Raw genomic sequence first — 25,823 nt, 5'->3', positions numbered from 1 at the left:
ATGAGAGACAGTTTCTACCTCCATCAAGCCGCAGGGGCAGACTTGTTCCACGTAGCCTACAAAGTCTGATATCGCAATGACAGCACATCCACACAGTATCTCTCCATTCAATGGGATTTATTCCCAGGAAAGCATGCATAGGATTGCAGTGGAAAATCGTTGGCCATTATTATTATAGATCAAGGGAAGTAATAGTGCCACTGTATTCTGCTCTGGTCAGACCTCACCTGGAGTACTGTGTCCGGTTCTGGGCACCACAGTTCAAGAAGGACACTGACAAACTGGAACGTGTCCAGAGGAGGGCAACCAAAATGGTCAAAGGCCTGGAAATGATGCCTTATGAGGAACGGCTAAGGGAGCTGGGCATGTTTAGCCTGGAGAAGAGGAGGTTAAGGGGTGATATGATAGCCATGTTCAAATATATAAAAGGATGTCACATAGAGGAGGGAGAAAGGTTGTTTTCTGCTGCTCCAGAGAAGCGGACACGGAGCAATGGATCCAAACTACAAGAAAGAAGATTCCACCTAAACATTAGGAAGAACTTCCTGACAGTAAGAGCTGTTCGACAGTGGAATTTGCTGCCAAGGAGTGTGGTGGAGTCTCCTTCTTTGGAGGTCTTTAAGCAGAGGCTTGACAACCATATGTCAGGAGTGCTCTGATGGTGTTTCCTGCTTGGGAGGGGGTTGGACTCGATGGCCCTTGTGGTCTCTTCCAACTCTATGATTCTATGATTCTATGATTATTATTATTAATAATAATAATATACCGCCCTATACCCAGGGATCTCAGGGCAATTCACAGAATACAATCTAGATATAAAACCACAAAATACATACTGAAAATAAAAACAACAACCCAATAGCCCCCCTTCCCCCCAAAAAAAAACATTTTAAAAGGGCATAGGATGTCAATAGATCAACCAAAGGCCTGGTTAAAAAGGAACCAGGAACCTAAAGGTGTATAATGAAGGCGCCAGATACCACAGACTCTGTTGCTTCTGCTGCTAAAGATTCGCAACACAGCAAATTTCATAGAATTACCAACAGTCTCCATTGTTCAGGTTGATTTATGTGTTTTGTTCAGCAGGTTCCAGTGCCAACTGAAAGCGTGAAAATGAGAGGAAATAGGCAGGCTAGACGAAGGACAGAATTTTGCTCCTGGAACTGAGTGCACCCGTTGACATTGACCAAACAGCTAACTTTAACCCCGTCATTCTGTCCTGCAGGAAAGGGACACAGATGCATGGATAAGGGCTTGCAAAATGTCGATGGGAAGGTCAATAACATGGCCCAACAGCTGCAGTCCAAGAAGCGGCAGCATTCCCAGGATGTGGGTTTGCTGGTTTCAGCATTTTATGGTATGCCCTGAAAACCTTGGTAGAGAAGCAGATTTCAGTGTTCAGAAGATGCTTGAGTTTTGTAGACCTTGGAATAAGCCGGATGACTGGCGCTCCATGCACAGTGTTTTGTGGGCACCTTTAATCCATCCCCATGCTTGAGAGTGCATCACGACAGCCTCTGTTGACCTGTCACACAAGGCAGCCACCATCGGATGATGCATGGAGCACTGGGGACGTGCCCCCCAAGCAGTTGAAATTGGGGATTAGTTCCTCCACATAAATTATGCCACAACACTCCCCAAAGGAAAATAAAGCCCATAGAAAGCAAAGCCTGCAAACAAGAAAGGCAGTGTAATGAGTGGAAACGTCAACTGTGACTCTGCTTGTTCAACCAGCATCTGCTTTGAAAGAAATGTCATCTGCAACCTGCCAAAAATTTGTTGACGTTACTGTTCTTCTGAGTGGTTGGTAACACTCTCAACTGCTGAAGAAGGGGGATGTAATTCTACATTTCAGAATACATGTTCAACAAATACTTCTGCAGATCATTTTGCTATGTGCCGGTTGAGCTTCACTAAAGTAAGCAGGACTTTCTATGGGCATACTGAGAACAACTTTTCTTCCAGCACTCAGAACATGCAGCGTTGACCGAGCGAGAAACCATCTTGTTGTTTTCCAAATGCAAACATGCAGCCTGGAGATAGTCCTCAATTCTATACCGGGCCTTGAGAGAAGTGATGTTTACAGTGGATGTTCGGCTGCTGAAATCAGCAAGAAGAATCTCCAGCTCGCAAAGAATAATAATAATAATATAATTTATTATTTATACCCCGCCCATCTTGCCGGGTTACCCTAGCCACTCTGGGCGGCTTCCAACAAAAGATTAATATACAGTGGTCTGTTAAACATTAAAAGCTTCCCTAAACAGGGCTGCCTTCAGATGTCTTCTAAAAGTCTGGTAGTTGTTCTTCTCTTTGACATATGATGGGAGGGTTTTCCACAGGACGGGCACCACTACCAAGAAGGCCCTCTGCCTGGTTCCCTGTAACTTTGCCAGAAGTGAGGAAACTGCCAGAAGGCCCTTGGCACTGGACCTCAGTGTCCGGGTAGAACGATGTGGGTGGAGATGCTCCTTCAGGTATACTGGGCTGAGGCCGTTTAGAGCTTTAAAGGTCAGCACCAACGCTTTGAACTGTGCTTGGAAATGTACTGGGAGACAATGTAGGTCTTTCAGGACTGGTGTTATATGGTCTCGGCAGCCACTCCCAGGCACCAGTTCTGTAGAATGACCTTCCCTCTGCCATACCATGAAGCCACAACAGCCGGTTACTTCAGACACCTTGAAAAGATTTGCCCACGATTTCCCTGTCCCATAAGACTGAACCCTGTGTTATGTGTTTGAATCCCCTGAAACTGTTTTGTTTGCTTTCATGTGTTTGTGCATGCTTTAACGCTGAAATCTTCGTTAGATTTAGGTTGTATTTTTGCTTTAATGGACACTGATTTTATATTGTACGCTGCTGAGAGATTCTTCAGATATTAAATAGTATAAAGGTAAAGGTAAAGTGCGGGAGGCAGTGGAAGACAGGAGTGCCTGGCGTGCTCTAGTCCATGGGGTCACGAAGAGTCGGACACGACTAAACGACTAAACAAAAGGTAAAATGACCCCTGACCATTAGGTCCAGTCGTGGCTGACTCTGGGTTGCGGCACTCATCTCGCTTTATTGGCCAAGGGAGCCGGTGTACAGCTTCCTGGCCATGTGGCCAGCATGACTAAGCCGCTTCTGGCGAACCAGAGCAGCGCATGGAAACGCCGTTTACCTTCCTGCTGGAGCGATACCTATTTATCTACTTTGATGTGCTTTTGAACTGCTAGGTGGGCAGGAGCAGGGACCGAGCAACGGGAGCTCACCCCGTTGCGGGGATTTGAACCACCGACCTTCTGATCGGCAAGCCCTAGACTCAGTGGTTTAGACCACAGCGCCACCCGCATCCCTTATTAAACGGTATAGAAATGCTTTAAAACAAATAACAGAACCTTGAATTAACGTATTGGGAGCCAGTGCAAATCTCTCAGCAAGGGCATCCTTGCAAGCTCCAGACCAATTTTAGGGTGGCCCCCACACTGAACGCATTGCAGCAGCCCAGTCTAAAGATGACAGCTCTTCAAGTATCAATGTTAAGCATATTGGTTATAAATTCTTTTATGAGCAACGCTGGAAGGAGTTATACCACACTGAAGTTGGCACCGTTAATAAAATGACCTCATCTTATTTGTTGTGTTTAAAGGCTTAGACATTTTAATGGGGGCTGGGGAAGGAGCAGACATGACTCTTTTGGACATTAACTCAGAGTTTGTTTGTACTTCTCAATTCTCTTGAAAAATATCTCTTAAAAGGCCCTGTCTTGAAAGCCCCAAAGCCAACACAAATAATATCCCAGATTTCAGTAGTGAGCATTGGGCTGTTTTAATACTCTGTGAAAAACTCAATGCTGAATTGAACAGGGCTTTCTCATTTAACTGGTGTCTGAATTTAGCTTTCTCAAACATCCTTTGAAGCTGTCTCATTTGCCCCAGACCATTTTTTCGCAGCTTTAGCATGCCAGGGACAATCCCATTGGTGTGCTAAACTGACCCACACGGTAAGTACATCGCCTCGTGGCAGGATGTGCATGGAGGCCTTACCCGTATGGTCTGTTTTGACCATTATATTAAGGATATTGGTGCAAAATGTCCTGAAAACACATAACAGGCACACAAAAATTGCCAGTGTAGTTTTCTCACAGCTCTATGACCAAGCACACCTACTGAAGTACACTCCAGCGCATAGACATGGGTTATATGGCTGGGGAAGGGAAGTACCGGTATAAGGCCTTTGACCATAGCCAATATTCTCAAAAACTTTTTGATGCCATTACAAAGAGATACAGCTTGATTCCAGACGATTTGTAGTTGTTTTTTAAATCATCAATCTTTACTTGTTTGCACAAAATTTACAAGAAAGTTATATGAAGTCCACCTATTTATTGAGTTTTCCTTCTGATTCACATGTGGGGAGTTTATATGATGCTGTGCGGATCAATTTCCCTGACACTTCCATTACCGCAAAAAAACCACCCCTTGGGTTTGTTGTACAAGAGGCCAGATCCACAATCATCGTGCAGCCTGAATTTGCCAATATGTGATAGGATTGCTCCCGCAAAATAGGGAAGTCAGGAAGCAACCCTAGAAGCACGACATACAACTGACATACATAACAAGACTTCTTGTTTCCAGAAAAAAGCGTCCTCTGGTTTTGTTTTTTTAAAATAATCAGACAATTCTGTGGCAAGGGGAAGTTCTAGCTGGAGAATCTAAAAATACTATTGAAAAATATATTCATGTATGCGACAATGGCGGCGAGAGTCTTACTAGCCCAAGGATGGAAGAACGAAGAAATCCCGACTAAAGAATTACAGCAAGAGAAACTGATGAACTAGGCAGAATTGGCAAAAATGACACATAAACTACGGGACAAGGATAAATGTGACTTTAAAGATGCATGGGAACCTTTCACAAAGTATTTAAAGAAGCAACAAAGTGAACTGGACTCCTTGGCAGGTTTTGAATAAACACTCACAAACTTTTTCTTGCTATTAATCAGTTAGATAAAATAAGGATTTATACAATTTTGTAACATGCAGAGAATAGCATTTACAGAGAAACCAGAGATGGGAACTGAGGGAAGTCAGGGGGAGAGGGGAGGGGGATGTTTTTTGGGGGGGAAATGGGGGGGGGAATAAAAATAAAAAATAAATAAAAAATACTATCTAGTTCTGCCTTCTCAGAGAGGAAGATGACCTCCCTGCCGACCTGTCCCTGACCCTCACTGGCTGCACCCCTTAGCTTTTCCAAAATGGCAGACCACTCTGATGCACAACCCGTCTACCCGTGGCTGACGTTGCCAGCCTTTGTGTCACATTTTCAGACATGTGTGTAACATGGAGTTGGTCTGTCAATGGGCCTGGTGCCTGAACCCAGCTCCCCATAGAACACATCCTTGGGGATCCTGCCATCGTCTATTCTGTGGACATGGCCAAGCCGGCATAGATGTCGCCGAGACAGGAGTGCAAACAGGCTGTGAAACGTGGGCTTGGGAGAGCACATCTTTGTTTGAAATTCTGTCTCGCTCAAATCTTCCAAATGCAGCGCCTGTGAAAGGTATTGAGGCATTTCTCCTGACGGTTGCAAGCTGTCCAAATCTCACTGCATACCATAAAGTAGTGTGCTCAACACATAAGCCCGGTAGACCTTGCCAATGCTGGGTTTATTCATAGCCTGGCAGGAAGAAAAAAATAGTGTCTTATTTCAGATGTGTATATTGCTTTCCAGAATACACCCACCCACCCACCCACCCTTGTTTTTTCTTATAATCACAGTAATTCCATATGCTAAAATTCTGACAGAAATGTTCACGCAGAATCATAGCTGGAAACTGAGAAAGTTACACACAAAGAAAAGCTGCTGCAAATGTTCCATGACTGAACAGTTCCCCCTAGTGTACTTGGCTATGACAAGGTACATTTACTGTGCTTCGAAATGGCAAAAGATACTCAATGATCACTGGTTCATTATGCTTTGGGACCCCTAAATAATCTACTTAGCATTACTCCAGGTTGCAATAACCCAGTTGTATTACATTATGCTAGGCTGTCCCATAAGCATACTTAAAAGTAATATGATGAAGGAACTAGCGCTAGAGCATATTCTGTCAGGATACAGCCATCTAGAACCGCCAGTTTTGTTTTTGTTCCGTGAGAGGTACACATGGCCTAATGCATGCTCCGAAACCCCAAAAGGGATGAATGTGGAGCAGAGTACTACAAGGAGATGCAGGGAGAACTACAGAGCCTGGACTTTGCTAGAGCTTCCTCAACACAAATCAGTCTTCACGCGCCAATATATCTTCCACACATATTTACCTACAGAACACACAGATTTGTAACCCTGTGTATCTGGGGGGAGGGAGAACTGGTTTGGGGAATTTGAATTGGAGTAGTGGCAAGTGGATGGAAGTGAGAGCTGGACCATAAAGAAGGCTGATCGCCGAAGAATTGATGCTTTTGAATTATGGTGCTGGAGGAGACTCTTGAGAGTCCCATGGACTGCAAGAAGATCAAACCGATCCATTCTGAAGGAAATCAGCCCTGAGTGCTCACTGGAAGGACAGATCCTGAAGCTGAGGCTCCAATACTTTGGCCAACTCCTGAGAAGACTCCCTGGAAAAGACCCTGATGTTGGGAAAGATGGAGGGCACAAGGAGAAGGGGACGACAGAGGACGAGATGGTTGGATAGTGTTCTCGAAGCTACGAGCATGAGTTTGACCAAACTGCGGGAGGCAGTGGAAGACAGAAGTGCCTGGCATGCTCTGGTCCATGGGGTCACGAAGAGTCGGACACAACTAAACGACTAAACAACAACAACAACAAGTGGCAAGTGGGGAAAAGGAAAGGGCACCCCAGCCCCCTCTCTGTTTCTCTGCTCCTCCTAAATCGGATTGCCACACACACACACACACACACACGGTCATTGGGATTCTGTTGAATGTGTCTGCATGCAATATTTCACATGCAATAAGCACTGAAGAGAGAAATTTCACTTTTTATCCCAGTCCCTGTGTATAATTCTATAAGACTTGCCAGTGACACATGTTATGCCAATATTGAGTTTTGGTAGTATACAAAATAATTTAAATGTGCTCATGCTAATTAAATGCACTTACGGTATTTCACAACGCAATCAATCAGTTAGAAGTCAGGTGATTAAACAAGTAGAGCAGAGCTTGCCAAACTGTGTGTCACAACACATTAGCGTGTCGGCGGCAGTGTGTTCTGCAAACACTCCCCACGCTCCTCTCAGGACTGGAAAGGGGTTAGCTAGCAAAACTGACTTACTGTGTCGTGAAATGATGCATGCCTAAAAAGTGTGTCACCAACATGAAAAGTCTGGAAAGCTCTGGTGTCAAGATGCTGTCAGCAGCTGGTTGCCCAGGAAAGTATAAAGACAAGGAAAAGTTTATTACAGTCCTTTCGTTATTATTATTTCAAACTTTACAGAGAGAGGTAACCTTCTGACAGTTTGACTTCACCTCCAAAGGCACCCTCATCCATTGTCTCCCGAGACAGATGGATGCCAACAATATTCCCTAAAAGATGGTCAGCATGAACTGAAGCCAATGTTTTCACAATCTGCCAACGCTTTCTGTGGCAGATGGATAATGCGTGCTGGTTGGAAGGGCATTGTCATGTACTGTCAGGATGCTGTCAGCGGCTCCCGGCTGGTTGCGCAGGAAAGTATAAAGACAAGGAAAATTTCTTACCATCCTTTCTTATTTCAAACTTTACAGAGAGAGGCTATAGAACCAAACTTCTTGGATAATGGCATTGTCTCGAGCGAATCTCTCCCACTTTCTCATTCATCATTATCATCATCTCTTCTACGGGTGCTGCTACGTGCCCTCTGTCTTTGAGCTCTTTACTCTTCTACTTTTAAGACTCGCCGGGTTCTGGGAGATGGAGGGTCTGGAAGGCTTTCTAGTGACAATGCGTCAGCTGGGTGTTGTTCTGGCTCTCTCATGATTTCCCAACTTTCCCCCTCATCTGCCTCTGAGCTGCGACTTACCTCAAACCCCTGTTGTAAATCTATACTGTCTTCCTCTTCCTCCTCCCTGGAAGGGTTACGATGAGGAGGCGGTCTCTACCATTCCTCCTTCTCTGCCCAGTCCCTGACATCTGAACGAGAGCCCTGCTCAGGTAGTCTATGTCTGGGGAAAACACAGGACTGTACATTCCCAGCCCCCAGCCCTGCCAACCTGGCTCAGAAAATCGGAAGAGGCATTTTAAGCTAGTTGTCAAGTGTGCGTGCAGGAGCCAGGCCCTGTGACCAATAGGACTTTGCAGGAGTGGGGCCTTCCTAAGTTTGTTCTGGAGAGGCAAGGCACGGCCACACAGGTAAGGCCGATTGGTAACTCACAGCACCTGGTGGTAAGAGCTGGGAAGGGATATAAGGTCAGCATTTCCCTTCAGCTCTTAGCCACAGTAACACGCTTCCTGCCTTGGGCTTCTTACTTCCTGATCCTTGAACCTCAGCTTCCTGACTCCCTGCTTCTTGATCCTCAGACCCTTGACTTCGTGACTCCTTGCTTCTTGATCTTCAGACCCTTGACTTCGTGACTCCTTGTTTCTTGATCTTCAGACCCTTGACTTCGTGACTCCTTGCTTCTTGATCCTCAGACCCTTGACTTCGTGACTCCTTGCTTCTTGATCCTCAGACCCTTGACTTCGTGACTCCTTGCTTCTTGATCTTCAGACCCTTGACTTCGTGACTCCTTGCTTCTTGATCTTCAGACCCTTGACTTCGTGACTCCTTGCTTCTTGATCCTCAGACCCTTGACTTCGTGACTCCTTGCTTCTTGATCCTCAGACCCTTGACTTTGTGACTCCTTGCTTCTTGATCCTCAGACCCTTGACTTTGTGACTCCTTGCTTCTTGATCCTCAGACCCTTGACTTTGTGACTCCTTGCTTCTTGATCCTCAGACCCTTGACTTCGTGACTCCCTGCTTCTTGATCCTCAGACCCTTGACTTTGTGACTCCTTGCTTCTTGATCCTCAGACCCTTGACTTTGTGACTCCTTGCTTCTTGATCCTCAGACCCTTGACTTCGTGACTCCCTGCTTCTTGATCCTCAGACCCTTGACTTCGTGACTCCCTGCTTCTTGATCCTCAGGCCCTTGACTTTGTGACTCCTTGCTTCTTGATCCTCAGACCCTTGACTTCGTGACTCCTTGCTTCTTGATCCTCAGACCCTTGACTTCGTGACTCCCTGCTTCTTGATCCTCAGACCCTTGACTTTGTGACTCCTTGCTTCTTGATCCTCAGACCCTTGACTTTGTGACTCCTTGCTTCTTGATCCTCAGACCCTTGACTTCGTGACTCCCTGCTTCTTGATCCTCAGACCCTTGACTTCGTGACTCCTTGCTTCTTGATCCTCAGACCCTTGACTTTGTGACTCCTTGCTTCTTGATCCTCAGACCCTTGACTTCGTGACTCCCTGCTTCTTGATCCTCAGACCCTTGACTTTGTGACTCCTTGCTTCTTGATCCTCAGACCCTTGACTTTGTGACTCCTTGCTTCTTGATCCTCAGACCCTTGACTTTGTGACTCCTTGCTTCTTGATCCTCAGACCCTTGACTTTGTGACTCCTTGCTTCTTGATCCTCAGACCCTTGACTTTGTGACTCCTTGCTTCTTGATCCTCAGACCCTTGACTTCGTGACTCCCTGCTTCTTGATCCTCAGGCCCTTGACTTTGTGACTCCTTGCTTCTTGATCCTCAGACCCTTGACTTCGTGACTCCTTGCTTCTTGATCCTCAGACCCTTGACTTCGTGACTCCCTGCTTCTTGATCCTCAGACCCTTGACTTGAATTCTATTGACCTGAAAATGTCGGCAGCACTTGATTCTGGGTGGGTTTAAAAAGCAAAACAAAACCGACCATTTCATCTTCTGAGATTCACTCAGTACTCCTGGCATTAAAGAGCCACAGATGGAAGAAAGAAAGAAAGAAAGAAAGAAAGAAAGAAAGAAAGACTCTGGTTCGGTACAGAGAGAAGCAGCCGCTTCTTCCTTTGTTTTCGCCTGCTTTTCATTAGAGGGGACAACAAATCTGTATAATTTGCAACTGTGGGAAGATGAGTGCTGTTTATGGTGAAACACTCATATACACAGAGACGGGAACAAAGAAGAGAAATTTGATCAGCCACTGTGATCCAAAAATAATTTGTCATGGGCACAGTGGCTCATGAGGTGGCATAACACACTTGTCTGGAGAGTATGACACATGCGAACATGTGCACACACATGCATGGGGAGCTGAAATAAAATGGTTGCCACATGCTAGGTCTACAAAAATGAATAGGAGACAATCAGCTTGAAATAGATCATTTATTCTCAGTACTGAATTGCGCTTCAAGACCCCCAAGCCACCCCAAGGAGAATAAAGACACAAGGACACAGAATTTAGGTTAATGTTAATGGGCAAAATTTAGGCCACAACTTTATTGGTTACAGAAAGTGACTAGTTGCATAGGCTCTGGTTCTACTAGCTGCCTGCCATGCAGGTAGCGCTGACCCAGGGTTCCAGCATAGGTCAGCCAAGGGTGAACACCTGGATAAGCGGAAAGCTGGGAACAGGCTATCTCCGCCACCCAAATGTCCCTCTGGACTCAGGCACGGGCACAACCCACTCTCAGGGGTTGACCAAACCATTGAGTCCCTGGATTCCTTTAACAGAATACCCTTCACGTAGGGATGGCGAGAGCATTCCCCATCCCTATCTCCTGAACCAGAGCCTATCCGCAACCTTACAAAATTTGCTACATGGCAGGCGACACCCAAATGGCAACAGCCAATCAGCCAAGTGGGGAAAATTCCTGCCATGCCCCTGTCCCAACGACAGACGACACACGACAGCATAGCAAGGTCAAGCGCAACAAGCCCTAAAAGTAGGGAGAGGTGGGCAGGTGTTCCAAATGCACGCGCCGAAAGAGGAAGCTCTGGGTCACGTGCGTGGGCATAAATAGGTCCCTCAAACCATTTGGACTGCGTCCCATTGGCCAGATTGTACTCAGCTTCGAGGGACCTACCAATCAGGTGTTGTGGCTGACCAATCATACCCACCCACAACACAGGGTGTTGGTTTTCCAGGTCTCACCGCAATATGTGCCCTCTTTAAGGGAAAACCCAATTTCTCCATTGACTTTGCCAACTGCTCTTTGCCAGAGCTAAAACTGCCCTGTCCTACCTGAATTCATCTGATTTACTCAATGATGAGAGAACATAGAGCAGGGTTTTGTTACCAGAAAACCAGAGACAATGCATCCTATTAAAGATCTGAATCAACTCCTTCACTTGGGAATGGAAATTTCGGAAGCGTGCAGCAGCACAGCCTGTTTCCATACACACCCACAGCAGCCATCCCTGCCTTTAAAAGAAACATTGGCTTTATCTGCAGGCAGGAATGGAAGTTGTCATGATATCAAAAGCAAACAAGGACTTTGTTTCTAAAAACAGAAGTACTGTGGTCAAAGTTAGGAGAGGTGGCCCAGTGTTCCTCAAATCCCAGATGTTGGAAGGCTTGCTGTTTCTCCACAATAATAAGATAAATGAATTCTGTACGTGCTCAGAGTTACCCTTCTCATTATTCATACTTCATCATTATTGCTCCTGGATCGAGTCTTGCTATTCAAAGCAAGTTCTGGATCTAGCTGCCCCTGCTTGCAAATGGTGCCATAGCTAAGCCTCCAGCTGTGCCCACAAATGCTTTGGTGTGGGGGTCCTAAAATCTGGTTGGGAGGATAAAAGCATTCTTCTCTGATGCAAATACATCTGTGGTTTGTGTTTTGTTTTGCGCCTTTTCCTAGGAAGCCTTGAGTTTTGTGTGACGGGGTTTTTTTTAATTTAAAAAACTGGCTAAAGGGCTGTTTCTTTTGCTGACATTAAGTTGTAAATACAGCTCTGGATGTAGTAGAAATAGGTGGGGAGGAAAGTAGATAGATAGATGATAGATAGATAGATAGATAGATAGATAGATAGATAGATAGATAGATAGATATAGATAGATGATGATAGATAGATAGATAGATAGATAGATGATAGATAGATAGATAGATAGATATAGATGATAGATAGATAGATGATAGATAGATGATAGATAGATATCTTTATTGTTATTGTCCCATACAGAACAATGAAATTGAAAAACTACATAAAACATTCAAAACCCCCTAAAAACTCTGAAACCCCATTTTAAAATGCACTATACTATACTATACTATACTATACTATACTATACTATACTATAAAAACCCCTAAAAACTCTGAAACCCCAATTTTAAAATACACTATACTATACTATAAAATACACTATACTATAGATATATAAAGTAATCTCTCTCCATCTGCTGTGATGGTGCCAGTGGTGTGTGGTGAATTATTCTTTTGTGGGGGGAACCAGAGGCAAAGGAAGGCTCTCCGGCATCCGGTGTTGAGAGGTGGGGCAGACCGCCCACAGGGGTGGGGCAAACCGCTCAGCGGCTCATGTCCTGCGCTGCTACTGACAATGCTGATGAGCACCGTACGGACGGTGGCAGGATCCTCCGTTCACGGCCTCAGCAGAAGCTTCCGCTCGCAGCTGCAGCGATGGCAGCACGGTCCTGCGCTCGCGGCTGCAGCAGTGCGATGGCGGTGGCTCGCACCGCCGCACCCAGGGGTGGTGGTGTGAGCCCCCCGCGGGGTGCCTTCTTGTCACTGCCCCCTCAGAGATGGGTGGGGCGAACCGGGGCAGGACGCTCTGCGGGGGCTCTGAGGAGTCTGCCTGCCTCCTCCCACTCAGCCGCCCTACAGCTGAATGTGAGGCATCTGCACCTGCAGTTCGGACTGGGAAATAATCCAGAGCCCTGGAGAGGCTCTGCCAGTCTGTGTAGACCGAGACCCTTTCCAAGTGTCCTGATTTTCCAGGGACTGTCCTGGAATTATAAGGCGGCAGGCGGACTGTTTGGGGCAGCACAGAGCTTGTGGGCACCCAAGCCCCCCGCTCACTCCCAGGAGAGACGTGTGGCTTGAGTACGCTGCAGGCCCTGCGGTGAGTGCCGCCCACCATTTTGCCACCCCCCTCAATGGTGACACCTGGGGAGGACAGCCCCCACCACCCCCTTCCTCCGCTCCGAGGAATGTACCAGACAGGTCCAGAATGGGGGTCTCTCCTCCTCGCTGTAGTTTACAGCTGTTGGGAGGAGTCCAGAGGGAGAGAGCTAGAGAAGGAAGTAGGGGCCAGATGCGAGTCCCAGCAATGTCTTCAACCAGGGCAGTTGAGCCTAGCTGAACTCTGCTGTGTTTTCCTTTTCTGAATAACAAAGATGACTTCACAATGAGTCCTGAGTCTTCATTCTCACCTGTGGATTATCCTGCCTGCCTGACAGTCTGCACATTGTGCTTCCCACAGACATTGCCATACTCTTTTAGATGCCTACCTAATTTTCTCCCAGACTTGTCCAAGTTGTGTGTGCTTTACTTCTTTTTAAGCTATTGCTGGTTTCAATAACCTTTTGAGTATTTTTAAATGCTTGTTTTCAATTCATGGTTGCCATGCTGTTTTTCCTACTTTTGTAAATTGCTTAGAGGTTTTCTTATAATCGAGCACTGCGTAAATTTTGTTCCGTAAATAGAATTGCATCCTTGAGAATAAAGCCTGTTGCATTCAATAGGTCCTCCTTTTGAGGGAGCCTTCGTATTATTGTCCTCTTAAGGGATCAGCAAGGGAAGAAATTGGATCCTGCCCTGGGCCATCAAATGTACTTGATAAGAACAAAGTCCTTTTTTCTCTTTCTGAGTCGCTCTGTCTTTCATTACTGCCAAGCATGGCTTCACTTTATGTTGTCTAGACACTAATTTAAAACCAAAATCAAATAATAAAAAAGAAAAGCCATATTAAAATTAACCCCTGTGATGTGTCCTTTTGTAACAGGCATCCAGAGACATTTGAAGAGGTTTATTTAGCCTCGGGGAAAACTTGACTCAATAGATTTTGGGCTGATTTTCTTAAGAGGGTACATTAGGAAACCTTGACGCAGTGTTATGAACAATTTCTTTGCATGTGATTTCAGAGTCGTGGGTTTATGTACAGTGTGTCTTGAACTCCTTCCAGAGGCAAATAGGCTTAAGCAACCCATACTGATGAAGAAATATCACTTTATTATCCTATATTAAAAGGCTGACATTCCTAAAAATGTATAGGAAGCAGTGATGCTGTCAGAAGGAGGCCACGGCTCCACTCAGAAAGACCCCCAAAAGCAACAGGACTGGCTTTCCATATTTTGATGTAAATTAAATAATAATACACATTAACATATAAAGAGAAGGACTTCCATAAGATTAAGTTCAGGGGTCAAGTGACAATTTTATATTGCTTTCAGTTTCAGTTTCCTGAAAGTAGTATAAGAGAACATCCCAGAATAGTATAGAGCAGTATAAGAGAACATCCCTGATCTCAGTTTTTATTTCTATTTTATCTCAACTCGTTTCTGTGTCGTGAGAGTTTGACATTTCAAATAAATTGACAATGTTGGCCTTTAAAGCTCAGCCCTTTAAAGCTTTAAACCTTTAAAGCTCAGCCCAGAATTGAGATATTTCAAAACTAAAAATGCTAATCTCTTCAGAACCTGGTGGGCTTTAATATGATATGGCACATGATGGACTTAGCTTCAGATTCTAAAGTCAAGTTACAAAATTTCAAATCTGCATAACTCAAAACGGGCTGAGATTTAAAAAAATTAAAATTTTAGATTTAAACTTGGTTTTGATCGTTCAACAAGTGCACAAAATTGGGTGACATGAGGCAAAAAAACCAACCACATTAAAAATTGGATCACTTGATATGGAATGGCACTCAGAAGAGTCTAAACTTTCTTAACTGCTGCACGGATGTGTTGAGAGGAATGTAAGTTGAGCAAGAACTGGCTATTGTGCACATTCACCAGCCAACATTATTTATTTATGCAAAATCCCAACAGGCTTTGGGGAATGTGTACGTCTCAGCAGATTTATTTTTTTTGTACTACCAGTATATTCTGACAATATGCACATTCTCTAAGCTTTTGGGGCCTGGGGACATATTTGGAAATCTAATAAACTGTTGCAAGCACCACAAGATACCCATTTCACAATTTGGGGGTGCTCAGTATCCCACTCCACATCTCAAAAAATATACTGCACACCTACACTCCCTAAAAACTAAAACACAGACAGCAAAAGTAGGAAATGCTCTCGTTCAAACAGACAAACCAAACATCCCCCCGGTAAAAGCAACAAAATCCCTCTCAGTCGTCCTGTCCTCCCCATAGGAGGCTTCTGAAGGTTTATTCCATAACTCAACCCCAGGGCATTACAGTGGTACCTCGGGTTAAGTACTTAATTCGTTCCAGAGGTCCGTTCTTAATCTGAAACTGTTCTTAACCTGAAGCACCACTTTAGCTAATGGGGCCTCCTGCTGCCGCCGCGCCGCCGGAGCCAGATTTCTGTTCTTATCCTGAAGCAAAGTTCTTAACCTGAGGTACTATTTCTGGGTTAGTGGAGTGTGTAACCTGAAGTGTATGTAACCTGAAGCATATGTAGCCCGAGGTACCACTGTATTTGAAAAGTATGATTTCCTCTGAGAAAACGAAAGTCAGGATACTGTTTTGCTGAAGAATGTGTACACACACAAACACCCCCCCAAAGACAAACAGTGTTATCAGTATAAGTTAATTCAGCCCAAACAGAATAAATCAGCTACTTCTGTAAACATGGAACCAGGAAACAGCAATAAATGGGTGTAGCAATGCAAGGAGGGATAGATTTTTGCACCACAGTGACAAAAACCAGTCGTTGGAGATGGAGAAACAGCATAACACTAACCCCAGCTGTCTGTATTGCAGTCCTTACGCACACATGCAAGAAAAGGTTCAAATTTTACACAAAGCAAACTGTCCTCATACTTGAAGGGCTAGGCTTTGAAAGATATCTGCCTTTCCACCTTTGCACTCCACAGTTTAAGAGGCATGGGGACCTTTGGACTAATTCCGAGGGGAAAGGTTTTGCACCAAAGTAGCTTTTATGAGTCTTATCTTGTCTGGGAAGACGTCGCCAGGTTTTGCACGATAACTAAATCAATGGCGCCAGAGGGAGGAGGGACCCGGAACTTGCTGGGGGCAAAGGAGGGGAGATTTACCGTATTTTTTGCTCTATAACACGCACCCGACCATAACACGCACGTAGTTTTTAGAGGAGGAAAATCCGTAGGCATGCCACCCGTAGGCATTTCCTCCATAACACGCACAGACATTTCCCCTTACTTTCTAGGAGGAAAAAAGTGAGTGTTATGGTGCAAAAAATACGGTAAATGCTGTTGTCGAGTTTGATACACCCGGTACTCATTTCATCATGTCCTGTTTCTCACTGTAACCACCTGGGATCATTTATCTTGCATTTGGTACCAAAGAAAGATGTATGAATATTATTATTATTATTATTATTAATAATAATAATAATAAATTTTATTTATATCCCGCCCTCCCCAGCCGAAGCCAGGCTCAGGGCGGCTAACAACAATAAAACAGTACAACAGTACAACACAACACAACACTCTAAAATCATTCATGATAAAATTAATTCAAATCAAACCAATGGCAACCATTGGGCCAGAAATATGAATATGAAGTATGCCACAAATCCCAAGTGGTCAGCAAACTTTCAGCAGGGGGCTGGTCCACTGTCCCTCAGACCTTGGGGGGCGGACTACATTGGGGGGGGGGTTAAACGAATTCCTATGCCCCACAAATAACCCAGAGATGCATCTTAAATAAAAGGGTACATTCTACTCATATATATATGAATCATAGAATTGTACAGTTGGAAGAGACACCAAGAGTCATCCATTCCAACCCCCCGCAATGCAGAAGTTAAGTGTGTGGCTGGAAGACAGGTTGGAACAAGACATTGAGCAGCAAAGGTGTGATTCTGAGGTCCCCTGGCTTGCCGTTGCCATTTGCAGGAGAGAAGGGGTGAGTTCAGGGGGCAGACACCACTTTTGCATATGAGAAATGATGGGCAGAGCATGATGGAAAGGTGAAAAACCCGACCTCCGCTTTCTACCACTCCTGCTGCCACAGAAGACCACTAACTATCAGCATCAAGAGTGAAGAGCAAAACTAAGCCCTTTGTCTTTCATCACAGGTGCTGAAACTGAAAGATATTTAGCCTAAAACAACACTCCCAAGTTTCCACTGAGAAACATCTATTCAGGGGTCAGCAAACTTTTTCAGCAGGGGGCCAGTCCACTGTCCCTCAGACCTTGTGGGGGGCCGGACTGTATTTTTTTGGGGGGTGGGGGGAATGAACAGATTCCTATGCCCCACAAATAACCCAGAGATGCACTTTAAATCAAAGGACACATTCTACTCATGTAAAAACACGCTGATTCCCGGACCATCCGCGGGCCGGATTTAGAAGGTGATTGGGCCAGATCCGGCCCCCGGGCCTTAGTTTGCCTATCCGTGTTCCACATTGTGCCTTGTGTGTTGCTGGTTTTTATTTTTATTTTTATTTTTTTTTGCTTGCTTGGTTATCCTTAAATACAGTAGTACCTCAGGTTAAATACTTAATTCGTTCTGGAGGTCCGTTCTTAACCTGAAACTGTTCTTAACCTGAAGCACCACTTTAGCTAATGGGGCCTCCTGCTGCTGCCGTGCTGCCGGAGCATGATTTCTGTCCTCATCCTGAAGCAAAGTTCTTAACCCGAGGTACTATTTCTGGGTTAGCGGAGTCCGTAACCTGAAGCGTATGTAACCCGAGGTACCACTGTACCAGCGTTTGATAAAACTCCAGGGATTGCCATGTAAATCACTATGAGACCATTTTCCAGAAGGGGAAAAATAATCCACGGTATGTAGCTTTGTGTTTTTCCTTACCAACTCTTGGCATGTAATGTGAGGTGGCAAAGGTTATTGTTTGAGATGTTGGATTTCTCCCTCTCTTCTCTCTCCTGCCCACCTGCTCCCTTTCTGTCTGAAATTGTTGCTCAGTTCCTTCTAGTGGCTTAGATGGAGTTTCTCCTTTGAAAACAGACAAACCCAAAGTCTGCCAGCAATCCAATTTTTTCCCAAACCATTAACATGACAAACTGCAATTTTTGCTTATGTCTGGCATTCACAGTCCACGTAATGGTCCACTAAAATTGCCTATATTTTGTATTTTTCAGTTTTATCGTGACTATATGAAAGGTGGCTGCTGTAATCTCTCTTGGATAGCAGGCATAGTCAGCCAAAGTTGAGCACTTTTAAATTTATGTGCTTAACTCCCATCAAAGCCACTGACATTTAAAAGTGGCAGACTTTCGCTGTATCGTCTAACGTTAAGAATCATGCGGTTCCAATACTTGAAAGCTACTCCCAAAATAGTATGTTGTTTGGTGTTCCATTCGCCCCATTGTTTGTTTCGATGTATTAATATCCTCCTTTCTGTTTGGAGGTGCCAAAGGCAGCCAAAGAACAGAAACATACAATTTAAAAAATTCCTGGTGGTTAAAATATAGTCATTGAAATAACAAACAGTTCAAAATAATGGAAGATGAGAAAAACTGCACTAAACACAGTGTTTTGAAAACGCTTGCAAGAACAAGGAAGTCTTCAGGGGTTGCTGAAAAATTCCCAGAGAGGGTGCTATTCTGATCTAGTGGGGGGTGTTGGGAGTTTCCCAAATGGGGTGCCACCACAGAGAAGGCCCAGTCCTGGGGCAAGGAGGTCCAGATCCAACAGCTCTTCAGGGTTCACAGATCAGCTGGGGTACGTGTGTATCTCAATAGCTCACCCTGTGTGCTGATCCTGAGGGTTAACCATGCGGCGAGGTCCAAGGCCAGTCTGAGGTCAAGGGTGCAGTATGGAGGCTGTCCATCAAAGCTGAAGCTGGGTCCAAGGCAGGGAGTCGGGTGAGATCAGGAACTCTGGCAGAAGAGCAGGACAGGGTGCAGGCAGGAACAGGCTAGCAACAACGTTGCTCCCGCAACCTGGGACTGGGTCTGGCTGGCTTTTATCTGCCCCGAGGCATAGGGCGGCCCTGGCCCACAGCTGACCCGCCTCTCCTGGCCTTAAGGCGAGCACTCCTCCTGCGGGAACTTAGTTCCCTCTGCCTCTCTGCCCTGAGCCTCTGCAGCTCAGGAAAGGCTGGAGGGTTACCGGACCCAGAGGCAACCTCAGCTTCCCCTGACGGGGCTGAGAGTGGAGCACCTGCAGGCAATGGGTCCTCAATCGCCTCAGGAGCCAGAGCAGACTCAGCTGGTGCCTGCACCTGAGGATCCAGCACAGGTGAGGACCCTTCAGGCTCAAGCCCCAGCCCCGGCTCAGCTGGTTTTGGAGGCGGGGAATCCTGTGCAGGCTGGGATTCCTCAGGATCAGCCTCCGAGTCCAAATCCCAGGCCATCACATCCTGTTCCTCCTCAAAGGAGACCTCAGATTTGAGGTCCGGGTGGGGATGAAGACTGGCACTCCTCTTTTCAGCCCCCTTGTCCTCCCTCCGCAGCTCCCTTTTGTTAAAAACAAAGACAAACAGACTTCTGGAGAGAGAACATTGCATGATCATCACATATAGCTTGGCTGATACTTCATCCCTTAAATATCGGTGTTGGGAGATATGGTCTGCTCTGCTGGCATCTGCTAGCAACATACCCTCCAGCATTTCTCCAATGAAAATAGGGACATCCCAATCCATAATGATAATTTTACCATTTAGACCCCATGCATCTTACTGGGTTGCCTCAGCCGCTCTGGGTAATTTCCAACATACCATATTTTTCCATGTATAAGACGCCCCCATGTATAAGACTCCCCCTATTTTTGGGGACTCAGATTTTAGAAAATGGAGGGCTATACTATCCGTGTATAAGCCGCCCCCTAATTTTTGACATTATTTATTAGGAAAAAACCTAGTCTTATACACGGAAAAATACGGTATATAGAAACATAATAAAACATTAAACATTTTAAAAAACACTTCCCTATACAGGATTGCCTTCAGACGGCTCGGGGGTCGGATAACTCCATACCCTCCAACAGTTCTCCAATGAAATCTTAAAAACCACTGTGTATACTTAATTTTTTTAGCAGGATTGTTGTAACCCATATAATGTAACACGTATAATGTAATAATCGCTGGGGGAGAGAGAGATAAAATGGATTCGAAAAATGTAATTAGATGCAAAGAATATAGGGGGAAATTTGGAAGTCAGGGTGGGGCGGGGGAGTCTGAGGGATTTAAGTAATCCCAGGAGTGCAAAATTTGAAAATGATGTGAATGTATTAAAAAAAAATGTTTAAAAATGAAAATAAAATATTTTTAAAAAGAAAATAGGGACACCCTAAGGGAAACTGGGACATTTCGGGATCAAATCAGAAACCGGGATGGCTTCTCTAAATCAGGGACGTCCCTGGAAAATAGGGACATTTGGAGGGTCTTTAGTAAATAAGCAAAGATGTTGAAAGGAGGTGTGGATTTTGAGCTCCTCAGAGAGAAGGCACGATGTGAATATAATGCATATATATTGTATGTTTAAATTTGAAGACTATGCAGGGCTCTGATCCTGTACTTTGTGTTCTTCTGCCATCTGGTGGTAAGTAGCCTGGAAATGCTACAAAAGACATTTGTGAGGAGGGAAATGAACCCATCGCCCGTAAAGTCGTCAAGTCAAGTAACCTTTATTGGCATCACATAAGAACATTCAGAATACATTCAGAATAGATAGGCCAGTGCGATCTCGTTGCCACACCAATGGCACAGTCACCCACCAAAGGGCAGAAGAGGCGAGCAATCCGCCTCATCTCTGTGGGTTTCCAGCAAGGGCAGGATCCTGTAGCATACTTTGGCAACAAAAAATCAAATAGAGGAACTTAGCTACTGTCTTGGTGAGCTCCTAGTCTCTCCCCTGTAATAAGAAGCGCATAACCTCTGTCTCTGGTTTCCGTGTTGGAATACATAGATGGTCTAGTAATTGTTGGATCATCATACAATTTACATTTAAGGGCCATGTGAGCTAGAGTTTCCACCAGGTGGGCCAATCCTATCTCCTTCTGCCAAACCCGCAAACCTACCCCAGAGGAGGTTAGAAGGATTAGAATTGAACCTAGCCAGCGAAAAAGCCCTTCTTTCTTGCGGGTTAAACAGAAATTGTAGATAATTAAGATTAAATTCCTGCACCCAAGTAGGATTACATGCAAAAGACCCAAAAAACATTTGATACAGATACATACATTGAAAAGGAGAATTTTGAAGACTGCTTTTCAGCTGAAGCCAGAACTCTTTTCACTGGGACTTACAAATATATATTGGAACTTTGCTACAATATATGATTATGGCTGTGAGACTTCTATATACAGTGGTACCTTGGTTGTTGAACGGCTTAGTTGCCGAACAAATCGTCTTCCGAATGCCGCAAACCTGGAAGTGACTGTTCTGGTTTGCGGACGTTTTTTGGAAGCCGAACGTCCAATGTGGCTTCCGCTTTGGAAGCCTTGGTTTTTGAACCATTTTGGGAGTCAAATGGACTCCCGGAATGGATTAAGTTCGACAACCAAGGTACCACTCAGTGCTCAAAGATAGAAGGACTCATTATTAACAACAAGGGAAGAATAGTTGTTAAAGCTAGCGGACTTAACTGAGATGGCAAAATTGACATGGTTAATCAGAGAAAAGTCATTGTTAACATTTGTTAACGATTGGCAAGCTCTCATAGACCTTTTGGCGTGTGAAAGAAATGATGACATTTGGATTTGTGGATTTAAAATATTTGTTTATAGAAAGTGTCTTTGTTGCATATTATATTGGAGTGGATGAAGTGAATATTGTTTATATATATGGACAGTTGAAAAATTGGAAGTCCTTTACCTTCTGAATTTTATTTTTTCTCTCTCTCTTTCAACCTCTTTCTATTTATTTATTGCTCTCTTTCTCTTTCTGTATTCCTTTCTCTTCCCCCCTCCCCCTGACACACAATGTTTTTATTGTTTTTAGATAAAAGTCTTAGTTTGGACCAGTAAAGTAAATTGAGCTACCAGTGCAGGCAGCAAGAGATTTTGGGCAAACCCTAATAGCAAGACTCAGGTTCCCAGCTTTGACTATATTCAGACTGAAATTGAAGAAGAACCAAAACAAGCACTGCATTTTAAGAGTGTTTGTTGAAAAGGGCCTCAGCTCAGCAGAAGAGCACATGCTTTTCATGCAAAAAAGCCTCAGGTACCTGGCAACTCTGAGTTTTTGGAAGCACAATGACAGGGACCATTCAGTCTCTAACTGGAGGGCTAATTATGTTATCAGAAAGTCCACTAACCAAGCAATGGGTGTGTGCTTAGGAACTAGGAAAATGGCACATTGTTTTCTGAGGTAGCATGCGCTCTGATTGGCTGTGTGATCCTGAAAGAGTTTTTCCTCTGTATATGCGGTTGAATATCTCCCTGCTATGGAGAAGGCCTGAAGTAAGAATGGAGGAAAAACAACCCTCCTTTTTTAAAAATGTATTTCCCAAAATTTAATACATACCCCTTTGAATTCTCTTTGTTCATCTCATTTCTCCATACTTCCTTGGCCACCTCTCTATTCCTTTCTCCTGAAATTCTACTCTGGTTTTGTTCGGTTTCCTCAGTTATCAGGATTTCTGTTCTCTTTCGACTCCACCTGAGTAATTTTGGTGACTTTCTGACACAGGTAGGGCTGGAAAAGACAACCAGTCAGGTTTGACAGTAGTGAACTGGATAGCCCAATGGAGGAATACTCATGTGTGGTTTGAAACACACCTTTCACCCTAAAATGGTACCCATGGCAAAACAGTTTCTTAAAGGAAAGTGTTGTTTGTTAAGCAACATAATTGTTGCTTAACAATTATGTGCTTCTTGCTAAGTGTTGTTTTATAAGCAACATAATCTGTGCACAAGAGTGCTGTGGACAGATAAACAATATTAATATTTAGGTTTAGGCAGGAGGTACTGTTTTAGATAATGAATTGAGGAGCTGGGGGCATTCATGGAGTGAATGTGGAGGCATGGTGTGAAACATGGATGGGCACTCTCCTACTCTGCTCCACTTTACATTGCAACCCCCTGGGATTTGGGTGCGAGTCTCTCTCACAAAATATCTCATTCACAACAGGAGCAGTTAGAAAGAGGAACCAAAAATAAAAACACACTTCCTGAAACGAGACTGCAAACCAAGGTTGTTTTAAAAATGCATGAATGTCCTGCATAGAAAAGGCATTAAAATTACAGATGACTACTTTGTCGATGAATAATTCATTTAACAAATAATCTTAGCCCCCAATTCTACCAAATCTAACAGGAGGCAAGCCGCCCTGCTGCGATAAACTTTGAGGTAGATGTAGTGACAGAAAATATGTGCCACCTGCACTTCATAATTTAGCACAGTTTTTAGGAGAGCTCATTAAAAAAAGAAAAGAAAATCCAACTCTTATGAACTCTTTTTTTTTTTATTTACAAGTCTAATACAGATTTGGGAAGGTGGAAAATAAGTATGTCCTAAGCTGACTTCTAGCAAAGGGGTAGCCTAGCCTTCTTTTAAAATGGCTATTTATGTACTCAGTGTTTTCACGTCGGAATCAAGTCTCACTAGAAAGCATGCCCAGGGATGATATTTGAAGTTTTGATGCCTCTTTTTTCAACAAAGGCTTCAGGGGGAGAGGGAGATTTCATTTTTGAAAGAGTTCTTCCCCTCCCTTCCATCTTGCCTTTCCTCCAAGAATTTCAGCACAGCTTTTACGATGTCTTATTTATTGTGGGATGTAATCTATTGGTACAGTCAAATGCAGCATTCCTTATTTCCCTAGAGTGGGCACAGGCAGGGGGACATCCAGTCAGTGTAACTTCCTGTTCCACTGGTCTGGAGCATCCTCCCCGAGAGCCAGTGTGGTGTAGTGGTTAAGAGCGGTAGTCTAGTAATCTGGGGGACCGGGTTCGCGTCTCCGCTCCTCCACATGCAGCTGCTGGGTGACCTTGGGCCAGTCACACTTCTCTCAGCCCCACTCACCCCACAGAGTGTTTGTTGTGGGGGAGGAAGGGAAAGGAGAATGTTAGCCGCTTCAGGGTTCACAGATCAGCTGGGGTACGTGTGTATCTCAATAGCTCACCCTGTGTGCTGATCCTGAGGGTTAGCCACTCCTCTTTTCAGCCCCCTTGTCCTCCCTCCGCAGCTCCCTTTTGTTAAAAACAAAGACAAACAGACTTCTGGAGAGAGAACATTGCATGATCATCACATATAGCTTGGCTGATACTTCATCCCTTAAATATCGGTGTTGGGAGATATGGTCTGCTCTGCTGGCATCTGCTAGCAACATACCCTCCAGCATTTCTCCAATGAAAATAGGGACATCCCAATCCATAATGATAATTTTACCATTTAGACCCCATGCATCTTACTGGGTTGCCTCAGCCGCTCTGGGTAATTTCCAACATACCATATTTTTCCATGTATAAGACGCCCCCATGTATAAGACTCCCCCTATTTTTGGGGACTCAGATTTTAGAAAATGGAGGGCTATACTATCCGTGTATAAGCCGCCCCCTAATTTTTGACATTATTTATTAGGAAAAAACCTAGTCTTATACACGGAAAAATACGGTATATAGAAACATAATAAAACATTAAACATTTTAAAAAACACTTCCCTATACAGGATTGCCTTCAGACGGCTCGGGGGTCGGATAACTCCATACCCTCCAACAGTTCTCCAATGAAATCTTAAAAACCACTGTGTATACTTAATTTTTTTAGCAGGATTGTTGTAACCCATATAATGTAACACGTATAATGTAATAATCGCTGGGGGAGAGAGAGATAAAATGGATTCGAAAAATGTAATTAGATGCAAAGAATATAGGGGGAAATTTGGAAGTCAGGGTGGGGCGGGGGAGTCTGAGGGATTTAAGTAATCCCAGGAGTGCAAAATTTGAAAATGATGTGAATGTATTAAAAAAAAATGTTTAAAAATGAAAATAAAATATTTTTAAAAAGAAAATAGGGACACCCTAAGGGAAACTGGGACATTTCGGGATCAAATCAGAAACCGGGATGGCTTCTCTAAATCAGGGACGTCCCTGGAAAATAGGGACATTTGGAGGGTCTTTAGTAAATAAGCAAAGATGTTGAAAGGAGGTGTGGATTTTGAGCTCCTCAGAGAGAAGGCACGATGTGAATATAATGCATATATATTGTATGTTTAAATTTGAAGACTATGCAGGGCTCTGATCCTGTACTTTGTGTTCTTCTGCCATCTGGTGGTAAGTAGCCTGGAAATGCTACAAAAGACATTTGTGAGGAGGGAAATGAACCCATCGCCCGTAAAGTCGTCAAGTCAAGTAACCTTTATTGGCATCACATAAGAACATTCAGAATACATTCAGAATAGATAGGCCAGTGCGATCTCGTTGCCACACCAATGGCACAGTCACCCACCAAAGGGCAGAAGAGGCGAGCAATCCGCCTCATCTCTGTGGGTTTCCAGCAAGGGCAGGATCCTGTAGCATACTTTGGCAACAAAAAATCAAATAGAGGAACTTAGCTACTGTCTTGGTGAGCTCCTAGTCTCTCCCCTGTAATAAGAAGCGCATAACCTCTGTCTCTGGTTTCCGTGTTGGAATACATAGATGGTCTAGTAATTGTTGGATCATCATACAATTTACATTTAAGGGCCATGTGAGCTAGAGTTTCCACCAGGTGGGCCAATCCTATCTCCTTCTGCCAAACCCGCAAACCTACCCCAGAGGAGGTTAGAAGGATTAGAATTGAACCTAGCCAGCGAAAAAGCCCTTCTTTCTTGCGGGTTAAACAGAAATTGTAGATAATTAAGATTAAATTCCTG

The sequence above is a fragment of the Podarcis raffonei genome, chromosome 17 (assembly GCF_027172205.1).
Source record: "Podarcis raffonei isolate rPodRaf1 chromosome 17, rPodRaf1.pri, whole genome shotgun sequence".
In the NCBI taxonomy this organism is placed as follows: Eukaryota; Metazoa; Chordata; class Lepidosauria; order Squamata; family Lacertidae; genus Podarcis; species Podarcis raffonei.
Note: the sequence above shows the minus strand (reverse complement) of the source record.